General features: G+C 40.7%; 1 long non-coding RNA gene across 1 annotated transcript in view; it reads right to left on the bottom strand.

Moving 5' to 3' along the window:
* Positions 1-4,154: 4,154 nt before the first annotated feature.
* LOC126252844 (uncharacterized) overlaps positions 4,155-12,619 on the bottom strand; it is a 33,536-nt gene continuing 25,071 nt past the window's right edge. The window contains exon 3 of the long non-coding RNA XR_007545859.1: positions 4,155-4,544. This is a non-coding gene — a long non-coding RNA (uncharacterized LOC126252844). The remainder of the gene's footprint in view (positions 4,545-12,619) is intronic.

Here is a 12,619-nt window from a genome sequence, read left to right as displayed (position 1 = left end):
AAATTAAAACAGTAAATAATTATAATGTGGTTAACTGCACCAGCCCACATAACCTGACTGACTTCTTGTCCAATTAACTTAACCACACATTTTTTCTTTATAAACTACTAAAACAATTGCTCAACTAGGCGTACTCAAAAACAAAAGAAACTGCTGTAAAGAGTTAACACTTACAATTGTTATGGTGTATTTGGCATCTCCAAACTCTTGTTGAAGTAACAAGTAATAAATGAATTGGGTAGGAATAAAAAGTCTGACCTTAGTAAACAAACAGAGCCACTCAAAAAAGTTTCTTATTACTTGCCAACTGCGTTAGACCTAATGAATGTTTTGACTCATTTGGTGGAGGACTCAGAAAGCGACTTATGCTAGAATTGTAAAGCAAAAACCAGTTGACCTGACCTGTCCAGTTAACCTAACTCTCCCCTACTATGTTTCAATGCATTTCCATCAAGTTTTCTTGCAGGATTTAATGTTCAGCTGAAGACTATGGTAACCACTGTTCCAGTTCTTTACCATTGCACAAATGCTAATAAGTAGAACTGCTAAAGTGCTTGGTTAGCACATGCAGACTTGTTCAAACTTTCTGAAATTGTCAATAAGTTATTACAGTGCAAGTTAAAAAGTAATATGTATTGTGTGATAAACTTATAGGGCTAAGACCACTGGACAATTTTGTGACACCACACACACACACACACACACACACACACACACACACACACACACACACACGTATATACAGGGTGTTTGGGGAAGAAAGGTCAATATTTTAAATAGGTAGTATAAGTAACTCTTAACAAAAACTGTTAAATGAACATGGGTCGGAAAATGATTCATTAGGGAGGTATAGGTATTGAAAGGAACTTTAATTCTGCAAAATTGATGTGCACATGAACGTATACGCAATACAGCTGAAACGTAACGTGAGTTTCTTGCAAACAATGCACAGGTACATGCCATGTTTACGCTATGCAACCTACCATGTATTATGGTCATGTGATGTACATAGTACAATCACCCGTTGTTTGCGCAGCTGTGCCGTGTAAGCCACATTGTGTAGTGTACTGGCAATGGATCTGTTAGCTGTGTAGTGTATGTTGTTAACTGTGTTTGCACAAGCACTGCTAACAATTTTATATGTCTACAGTAATGAGGAATACGCATATATAGTGTATATTTATGGCTTCTGCGATGGTTGTGCTACCGCTGCAAGAGAAGAATACCACAGGCACTTTCTGACTCGACAATTACCTGATCGCAGAGTGTTTACCAAAGTGTTTATCACTTTGCGTGCGACAGGCTCTCTTCCAAGTAGACTTTTTCGTCTGATCATGCATGCCAACAAACTTTGCAAGAACAGGAAGAAATTATCGCAAGTGTTGAGCGAAGTCCCGGTACAAGCATACAAATAGTGTCCCATGGATACATGCGTGGGAAACATTACATGCACAAAACCTGTATACATTTTCCATACAGTGTGTCCAAAATCTCCACGTTGGCAACGAGCCCAACGACTTCAATTCTGTCACTGGGTAATTGGGAATAGTCATTTGCTTCCATACATACTATTCACCGATGAAGCCCAGTTTTCACGACATGGAACAAACAACACACGCGATAATCATTGATGGTCATGGGAAAGTACACACACTTCAGTGGATAGCAAATTCCAAGTTCATTTTGCCATAAATGTTTGGTGCGGCACGATCAGTAACGTTTTGATAGTTCCATTTATTATCAATCAACTATTGATGGGAGAGAGGTACCTGAATTTTTGGAAAATTCATTTGTGGAACTATTGGAAGACGTTCCTTTAGCCAAGCAAACTGGAATGTACTTTCAGCATGACGGTGCCCCTCCACGTGTTACCTTACGATTGAGGTACCATCTCAACCGCACCTACCCTAATCGCTGGATTGACCATGGCAGTGCTGTTAACTGGCCTGCGAGATCGCCTGACCTTACACATGTAGATTTCTGTTTATGCGGTTTGATGAAATCAGAGGTGCAAAACGTGAAGGTAAATGCATGAGATGAACTGCTTCGTCACATCATGGACTCTGCTGAAATAATTAGGAATCAACCACAGGTAGTTGAACAAACAACACATGTTATCGCTAGAGTGCAAAAGTGCACTGATGTTCATGGTGGGATATTTGAACCTATTCTGTGAACCGTACAACATCTGCACGATAAGTGTTAAAGCCATTTGTAAAAGACGTTGTACGTCTTTTTCAACTGATTATGTGTAACATGCGTGTTGTAATGCATTATGTACTAAATGCAAAGTAAATAAACATTATGTAAAAAATGTGTAGCATAATTGTACTTCTCTGTAACATTGTTTTCATGAAAATCATATTACGGTCCAGTTGTATTGCGTATACGTTCTCGTTGTGCACATCAATTTTGCAGAATTAAAGTTTTCTTCAATACCCATACCTCCCTAATGAAGCATTTGCAGACCTATGTTCATATAACATACTGTCACTGTGTAAAACGTTGACCTTTCCTCCCCAAAGACCCTGCACTGCAAAGGAGTACACTACACAATAAAAATTGTAACACACCACTTGGGAAATCCTGATCTACATTGTGTTTAGTGGTGGAAACTGGAAGGATACTCAGGTGAGAGAATAAGCATACTGGTATATTTGAATTGGTTAATCATTAAAACATACATGAAAATTTTATTGAAATGCATTAAAAGTGTTAGGCAAACATACTGTAAAGGCACAATGGTTGAACATAAAATTAATGATGTAAACACCATTGCAAAAACAGCAATCCAAAAAAATTTTGCAGTCATGCTATTTTTCTTAGCAGCCAACTTCATTTGGTGTATGTTATATCAAGAAATGATATTCAGGCCATTGTTCTTAATTGTAGAAAGCAGACAGTCTGTTGTCAATATTGGAACAGAACATGTAAATACCTTTCTGTGTTGAAAGAACAGCATGGTGGAAGATAAAGAATCACCAACTCATGACTTGAGAAATGTTATCACTTTTAACAACTTCTTGGATCCAGAGGGCCCATGTCTTGTCCCCAACACTTAGGAGAGTGTAGGCTACTCCTGGATCCTGCTTATCAGCAAAAATTCTGGAACAATATTTAAACACTCAGGCCTTTCAGCCAGTCAGCCTCGGGAGCAGAATGCAGACATTCTCATTGGTCATTTCCTGCGACTGTTAAAGCACTGTTCATTTTTAAGGCTGCTTCCTGCCACAACTTTTCTCAAATTTATTTCCAGCTGATGGCTGGTAAACACATACCATCACCAGAAAGTCACCAGCTCTCAAACGAGATATGTAAGTCCCTGGCCACAGACCACTAGATTAGGTTGGAGCAAGTCCCACTGGATGCTGACTCTTGTGTCCTTAATAGCCATAGGGATGGTCCTAAAGCATGCCTGGAATGACATGTAATAAGGTGACCAAACCTTAAAAATAAAAATAAAAAATCGTGTTCTCTGAGGATAGTGAAAGGTGTTTTCTGCAATGCTAAAACAGATTTATCACCCTTTTACTCCACCAGTTCTCAACGGTAAACAAATTTATCACTGGAAAACATTCTGACCGTGGCAATGGCAGGAGAATGGTAGCTATTGAAGTATACCGGATAACATCCCATGGCCAGTAATAGCAATTGGTAGAAGTAGTGTTGAATACTTACCTCCAAAGATAACCAGGTGTAACGAAAAGAGGCATTACAGTATATTTTCCAAGAGAGTCTTGTCGAGAAGAATGTGACCCTTTCATTTTGATGATATATAGTGTACAACGTACATAATATGTGAATGCAACTTAATTGATTTTTTTACTATTGCTTCATTTCCACAAGCAAACACACATAAAAGGGATTTGAAGTTCTTTCAAGAAAGCTTCACTTATCTAGCCCAGTATTGGGAGAAACGATATTGAGTGGGAAGTTGACCATGTAGAAAAATAGGTCTGTGAATTTAAAGAGGACATATTGAAACTTTTGTTTCATTTACCAAAGTATTTCCATGAGTCACATATGATGCTGAATCATATATTGCTTATACATGGACCCTCAATTTCTTGAGAGTTTCTGTCAAAGTTTAATTTAATTTTTTCAGAATTGTTACAAATTCCAAGTTTATTTAAAATCTATTTGTTGATCCATAGTATCCATAATAACCACGTTAAGTGTTTTGTAAGTGGAGTTAAATTAAATTCGTTAAACAGTTGTGAGATTTGTGGAACAATCATTAAACACCTTATTTTACTTTTATTATCATGCATAATTTTTAAGTATGATGAGTTCTTTTAACTTCTTGTTGGAAAGTTATTGACTAGACTGCTGTTGTGTACAGCCAGATTGTTTCTGCAGTGGACTACCTCCACTCCCAGGACATCAGCCATCGTGATGTCAAGTGTGAGAACATTCTACTCGCATCTAACGAGTGTGTAAAACTCACAGACTTTGGTTTCGCTCGGTGCTGCACAGATGAGAATAACCGACGAGTACTCAGCCGAACCTTCTGTGGTAGTGCAGCATATGCAGCTCCAGAGATCCTGCAGGTAACACAAAATGCTAGTTGCATAAAATGTATGTTATAAAGTTAGTAACTATAATTTTCACATGGTTGGAAATCATGGGAAAGAAAACCAAATGATGCAGACTGTGAAATACTGATGAACAATTTAGTAATAAATAGTGGAAATAGTATAGGAAAGCACTCACTGTGTATCTGAGGCATTAAGCAGTCTGCCCAATCCTTGTCATTTCCAGTACTTTCACAAGGCCTTATTCAGCATTAATACTTTCAAACAATGGATAAATATACAGACAGTTGCATCAGTCAAGGAAGGAACAAAAAACAGCAGCATGGACATTTCAGTGTATGACAATCATACAAAATTTAGACTTTACAGTAAAAACATAAGAAGCTTGTTAAATGAGAAAGATGAGCATCTTATGTTGCTGCAGTAAATCAAAAAGTCTAAAGTTGTTTCTACAGATGTGATATGAATAATTGAACATCATTTGCAAGCTACGGAAATGGAATAGATTGACAAAGATAGATATAAAGTTGTTAGTATTACATCACTATTGGCATAATGAAAGGAAAGGAGAAATTATTATACATACAAAAGATGGAATAAAGCCCAGGCCATAGATCTAAATGAGTAGTGTATTTAACAGCTGTCTCAGATCTACACTTCAGTAATAAACTTGGAAAACATTTCTGGTAGTGTATATACATCAATAGTAAATCTTTTAAACTTCATCAGGCAGCTGGTAGTGTATATACATCAATAGTAAATCTTTTAAACTTCATCAGGCAGCTGAAGATAACACTAATAAGATGCTGTGCTGATTACTGGAAAGTCATTGTATATGGAGATTTTAACAGTAATTCATCTTGTATCGGTCGAGGGCATGTTTAAGTGCTTATACCCAGTTTTAGTTCACTCCCCATAGCAACATACCCAACAAAGATGGAGCTAATACAACAGGAATTGATAATTTATTTGTAATCAAACTTTTTTTCAGAAAACAGATGTTAGCCTAATAATAAACTGTTTGTCCCACCATTTGGCCAAATAGCAACATTAAAGCATTCAAATCAATAAGATTTAGCTAAGAAGGGGAAAAGTAGTTACTATTTAGAAGCATCTCAATTGCTTATCTAGTCATAACATTCAAAGAGAATTTATAGGATGAACTATGGGAAATAGTTTACCAAGAAATACCATGTAGGGGTTTGTAAATTTAATCATTTTTTAAAATTAGTCTCTGCAACTGGTTGGGGCAATTACATTAGAAGCTGATGGAAGAAGTGGCTAACCAACTGGGATTAAAATACTTTGTTCCAAGAAGAGAGAGTCTTAGTTAATGCAGGGCTAGCTCTAATCCAGACTAAAGGGCTTACTGTAAGTAGTATTGCACAGTTCTTTACTGTTTCCTCAAGAAGGCAGAAACCATTTACTGTTTAGAAAAACTGCAAAAGTTCAGGAACAAGGAAAAGGCAGTGTGTAACATCATTAGCTCTGAACCAAGCAAATTCAGTAAGGGAAATTATTTTCAACTTCCTGATGACAGTTGCAGAGAGACACTGCTGTTAAATTCAAATCATTGAGCATTAAATTCAATGAACTCTCCTTAGGGGTACCTGAAAACTTGGGAATAAAAACTGTATCATTCAAAGCAAATGATTTAGAAAAGCAACTGTCACTGAAAGCATGTAATTCTTCTGACTATGATGCTATTTAAACTGAAGAAATGAACTCTTGTGCTAACTTGCTGGCACCTCTCTTGAGTTACCTTTGTAATCAATCAATGAGTCAAGCTACATTTCCTGAAAGACTAAAACATGGAGTAGTGACACTGAATTATAAAAGTTTCTGATAGAAATAAACAAGAAAAATTCAATGTTTCCTAATAGTTGACTCGTGTTCTGAGCTAGTGCAGACAACTATAGTTTTTTGAAAAGGGGGGGTGGGGGTGATGGAAATGAAGCACAATTTCTTACAAAATAAAATGCAAAACTTTGAAAAACTGTGTTTATTAATCTACCTCTGAAAGTTCCTTGCAGATTAAAACTGTGTGCTGGAGTAGAACTCAAACCCAGAACATTTGCTGTTATAACCTTTAATCACTAACAAATTGCGTGGATATACAAAAGTAGAAACACTAGCGGGTTACATGCTACTAACTCCGTATCTGTCATTCGACTGCCGTGCCGTGACATGCGGCCGGCGCCGTTCATAGCCAGGTGGCACTCCCGCGCTCGGCCGAGCTGCGGAGCGCCTCTATCGCCGTGTTCGCGTACTGACGTAGCGGCACTTTTAAATCTCGTGGCACTGTCACAACATTTGCCTTTCACTGTTAAATGCTCTACTGACTGAGAATGCCAGGCCATGACCTACCCTCACAGCTTTACTTCTGTCAGTATCTCTGTCCTACTTTCCAAACTTCGCAGAAGTTCTCCTGCATATCTTGTGGGACTTGTACTCCTGGAAGAAAGGATACTGTGGTGAAATGGCTTAGCCATGAAGGGATTTTTTGCACAATGAATTTTCATTCTACATTGGAGTTTGCAAAGTTTGGAAATTTTCTAGTGGATTAAATCTCTGTGTTGGAACAGAAACCATGCCTTTCATCTTTAAGTCTCTCTTTTTCTTTGTGATAAATATGGTTACATTGCTGTGAATACTTCTGCTGTAGTTTGTATATTAAACACACACAATGTGTAAAATAAAATGTGCACATCTGTGAGAGCTGTTCATGCACCTTTTTAAGAATGGATAAGCCAGTCACTGACCTCTGGCAAGCTATACATGTAATATGTGAACTTTTGGGATGAACATGTATAGAAACTTCAAGAGTAATCTGAAGACAGGCATGCTGCAGTTAAGATATGCCTGTTTAGACCACCACTCCAAGTTATTTGTTGTCTTCATGTGTCATCTAAATTGTTTAGTGCAAAGCAAGAATAAGTACACAGTTTCTCCTGGAACATTATAGGTAAATTATGATTATATTGTATTAAGAATGTGATCAGAAAATATAAAATTCCAGATACACAGATGTGCTATTCCATGTACTCTCGAACAAGAATTTTGATATGTTATACAGCAAAAACACAGCAATATGAAACTGAAGACATTAGTGTGACAACTTGGACAGTGGCTCTGTAATTCACAATTTTGAATTCTTCTACTAAATAAAAATTTGGACATGAAAATTAACTATATATTTAAGTAAATATCTTAACAATATATTTGACATCATCAGTAAAGAAGTACAGGAAAAGTTAGTCTTATTAGACCATTTACATCCTGTTTCACTCTTAGATCCCTTCTAGATAATTAAGCTTGCAGCTTAACTTGTAGATCACATGACAGGTTTCACAGGTAGCCCTGCCTTTGATGGGATAGTCTAGTGGGAGGTGATGGGAGCATGTATGGGACAGATTTTGCATCTAGGTCTGTCACAGGTATATGGGCCATGAGGTGTGGGGTTAGAAGCAGGGGTTGAGTAGGAATGGATTGGGGTATTGTGTAGGTTTTCTGGGTGGGGGAATACCACTGTGGGAGGCTTGGGAAGGATAATGGGTAGGACGTTCCCCATTTCAGGGCCCAACAAAAGGTATCAAAACTCTGGCAGGGAATGGGATTTAGTTACTCCAGTCTAGGTGGTACTGAACCATGAGAGGGGACCTCCTCTGTTGGTATGGAATGGGTGGCAACTATTGAAGTGGAAGTATTGCTGGTGGTTGGTAGGTGTGGTATGCTGTACTGCTGTATCCATCTTTGAGTTTGAGATCAACTACAAGGAAGGTGGCTTGTTGCATTGAAGAGAACCAGAGAAATGGGGTAGAAGGTGTTGAGATTCTGGAGGAATGTGGATAGGGTGCCCTCACCCATGATCCAGATCATGAAGAAGTCATCCATGAATCTCTGAACCGTGTGAGAGGTCTGGGATTCTGGATGGTTAGGAAGGATTCCTGTAGATGGCCATGAATTGATTGGCATAGGATGGTGTCATGTGGGTGCCCATTGCCATACCCCATGTTTGTTTGTAGATGGTACCTTCAAAGGAGAAGTAATTGTGGGTGAGGATATAGTTGATTATGTTGACAAGGAAGGAGGTCATAGATTCAGAATCCATCAAATGTTGGGAAAGGTTGTGTTCAATAGTGACAAGGCCATGGGCATCAGGGATGTTATTGTAAATGGAAGTGGCATTAGCAGTGATTAGCAGGGCACCATGTGATAAAGGCACAGGATCTGTGGAGAGTTGATGGAGGAAATGGTTAGTATCTTTTATATAGGAGGGCAGGCTGCAAGTAATAGGCTGAAGGTCTACAAGAGCAGAGATTCTCTCAGTGGAGGCACAGTAACTGGCCACAATGGGGCATCCTGAGTGATTGGGTTTATGGACTTTAGGAAGCATGTAGGTAGGGGTGAGGAGAGAGACGGACTCTGGAGAGAGGTTCTGTAATGGGCCTAAGGATTTGAGGAGAGACTGGAGGTACTACTGGATTTCTGGAATGGGGTCACCATGGCAGGATATGTTGGTGGATGAATGTGGCAGTTGGCAGAATGCTTCCACTAGATAATACTTGCGGTTCAAAACCACATTGGTGGAGCCTTTGTTAGCAAGAATGATTTTAAGGTTGAGATCAGATTTTAGGTGGTGGATTGTGGTTCTTTCTGTGGTTGAAAGATTAACTCATATAGTGTCGTGTCCACATAGAATGCAACACAGTGGTTGCAGCTTAGCTTGTAGATCATGTGACTGGCTTCACAGGTAGCCCTGCCTGTGATGGGATAGGTGATGCTTGTGATCAGACTGGAGTAAGTGATGGTTGAAAGGATATATGGGACAGGTCTTGCATCTAAGTCTATTACAGGTATATGGGCCATAAGGCATGGTGTTCGGGGGGGGGGGGGGGGGGGCAGGAATTGAGTAGAGATGGACGAAGCTCTTGTGTAGGTTCAGCAGGCAATAGAATACGACTGGGGAAGTGGTGGGGAGGATAGTGGGTAGGGCATTCCTCATTTCAGGGCCAAATGAAAAGTAGTTGAAACCCTGGAGGAGAATTTGATTCAGTTGCTCCAGTCCCGGGTGGTAGTGTGTCACGAGGCAGGGCTACCAGTCATGTAATTTACAAGCTAAGCTGCAACCACTGTGCTGCATTTTATGTGGGCATGATAACCAACAAGCTGTCTGCGGCATGAACAGCCACCAACAAGTTGTGGCCAAGTTGGACTGCCCAGTTGCTGAGCATGCTGCTCAACACAATGTTCTTTGTTTCAATCACTGCTTCACAGCCTGTGCCATCTGGATCCTTCCTACCAACACAAGCTTTTCTGAACTGTGCAGGTGAGAACTCTCCCTGCAATATATCCTACGTTCCTGTAACTCTTTTGGCCTCAACCTTTGTTAGTCACTGTCCTTCACCCACATATCCCCTTCCCTGCTACCACTCCAGCACTACACAACCTTCTGTTCCACCAGCGCACGCACCGCACAGTCTTTTTATTTCTCTCCTTTACTGCTCTTCCCCCCCCCCCCCTCCCTCTCCCCACTCTCTATCTAACCTTATGACTGCAACTGGCTACCCTAGCCTCACCCCACCTCATCCCTGTACACTCACACAAGCAGCACTTTACTGTACCCCACCCCCTACCCTGTTGTTCCTCGCTATCTCAGCCTTCTCCTTACCCCACCAACCAGTTTTCTTCTTCCATCATGTGCTGCTGTTCACTGTGTGGCCACGGCTGCCACAGAGAGTGGCCATGTGTATGTGAGTTGCGTTTGTGTGAATGTGTGTGTTTTTTGTCTAATTCAGAAGAAGGTCTTTTGGCTAAAAGCTTACTTGTTTAGCAGTCTTTTTGTTGTGCTTGTCTGCGACTCAGAACTTCCACTATATGGTGAGTAACAATCTACCGTTCTCATAATATTGTCATCATTCCATCCTGGATTTTCCTTTGTTATATACCTTTTAGTATGAAGTACATACATGCATCTGTTGTATCCCTTCAGTTGAGAAACTGACAGAAACATTGAAAGCAGCTTCAAATCTGTTTAACTAAGAATGAACTCACTATCATTTCTTCATTTCAAAAACACCTTGAACATACAGTCTATCAGTTTATGTTTTTATTAAGAAGCTGATATTTAGACACAGTGCTGCCTGAAATTTAGAAGTTCACAATACTAATTTTAAATGTAACATCTCTACATTAATCACATCACAGTACCTTAATTTAGTATGCTCTGGCTGTAAATAATAACATTTATGTACAGCATTTTATAATGACTAACTGTGAGTACATTTATATTGCCTACCTTTTTCATCGGAATATGCAACATACCCAATGGCACAGGACAGTGTGCATGACTGGTTCAGGGCCAATACTGAATTGGTAATAAATTACTCTATGAAGCAAAACTTGCCACAATAGCTGTTACAGTGACATTATAAGAAACTGTGGAATGTGAACTGGGGAAATGTTGATGTTGTGACAGTGGCACGAGATTTAAAAGTGCCGCTACATCAGTACACGAACACAGCGATAGAGGCACTCCGCAGCTCAGCCGAGCGCGGGAGCGCCACCTGGCTATGAACGGCGCCGGCCGCATGTCACGGCACGGCAGTCGAATGACAGATACAGAGTTAATAGCATGTAACCCGCTATTGTTTCTACTTTTGTATATCCACGCAATTTATTAGTGATTAAAGGTTATAACATTTTTTGGCGACGAGGTCGGATATTTTTTTTCCTGCGTTGTGGAATTGTGTGTTCGTGTCGGGGCAGACATGGAACAGCTTATGCAAGCGCTCATTGACCAACAAACACAGCTGACAGCTGCTATTCAGGCACAACAAACACAGCTGACGGCTGCTATTCAGGCGTTGTCGATGTCGCTTACTCATTGTCTGTCTTCCTCTTCTCCACCTCCGTTCCCTCCTTACGACGAGGCCGCTGAAGACTGGGAGGATTATGAGAAGCGTTTGCGGCAACACTTCTTGGCTTTCGGCGTTGTCGACGCTCCTATGTGTAAGTCGTTATTTCTATCTTGGATTTCCCCATGGATCTATCAGCTGCTATCTCAGCCCCTCTGCGGGAACCTGCCTCTCTGTCCTTCCAAGAAATGTGTGAATTATTGTCTAACTATTACCGAAAAAACACCCATGTCGTTGCCACCTGCGTGGCGTTCCACCGGTGTCGTAAACAGCCCCATCATTCTTACCGGGCTTGGGCGGCGGAACTACACGGTCTGAGTAGGAAATGTCAGTTTGTCACGGACACTCATCATGAGTCTTATGCTGATTCAATGGTTTGGGACGCTATTCTACGGCTTGCTCCTGATAAAGTAGTTCGGCAACGTGCCTTACAACTGCCAAACCCATCGTTGTTGGAAGTTCTCAGCATCGCTCAATCTTTTGAAGTGTCTCATGCTGCTGGTGCACAAATAGACGCCTGGTGTGATGTAGGCGCTGTACAGACCACTTTCGATGCGGACAATTTGCCTGTTTCACAGGGGAACGACGATGTGGCGGCGGTTCACTCGCATCAACAACGTCGCGTTGGGCCACCACGCTCGCAGCGAAAACAGCAACCACAGAAGCAGGTTCGTTCCACACTTCCTTCTTGTCCACGTTGTTTCGTACAGCATGACAGGGCCGCGTGTCCAAAACGTTGGGCTACGTGTAATTCATGTAGGAAAAAAGGCCACATTGCTTCTGCGTGTCAGTCCCCTAAAGTTCCTGTCGACGAGGACGAGGCATCGGACATGGATGTTGACTGTGTGCTTTCTCAAACAAATAAGTTGTTTGTTACTGTTCGTGTTGCGGATAAAGACATTCGCATGCAAGTGGACACTGGCTCTGCAGTAACTCTCATTAATTCTCGCACGTATTTGTAGTTGGGCTCCCCTCCCTTGTCTCCCGTTACGCGAAATCTGCGAACTTATAATAAGCAGAAAATTCCTATTGTTGGCCAGTTTGATGCTTTCACTGCCTACAAGTCTGTTGTTAGGCCCCTCACGTTTTATGTGGTGGATCATGCGGGCACGGAAAACCTGTTCGGTTATGATGCTTTCCAGTTGTTCGAATTCTCCATTGATGATG

Source organism: Schistocerca nitens, chromosome 4 (genome assembly GCF_023898315.1).
Source record: "Schistocerca nitens isolate TAMUIC-IGC-003100 chromosome 4, iqSchNite1.1, whole genome shotgun sequence".
NCBI classification, from domain to species: Eukaryota; Metazoa; Arthropoda; class Insecta; order Orthoptera; family Acrididae; genus Schistocerca; species Schistocerca nitens.
This window is presented reverse-complemented; position numbering and strand designations above follow the sequence as displayed.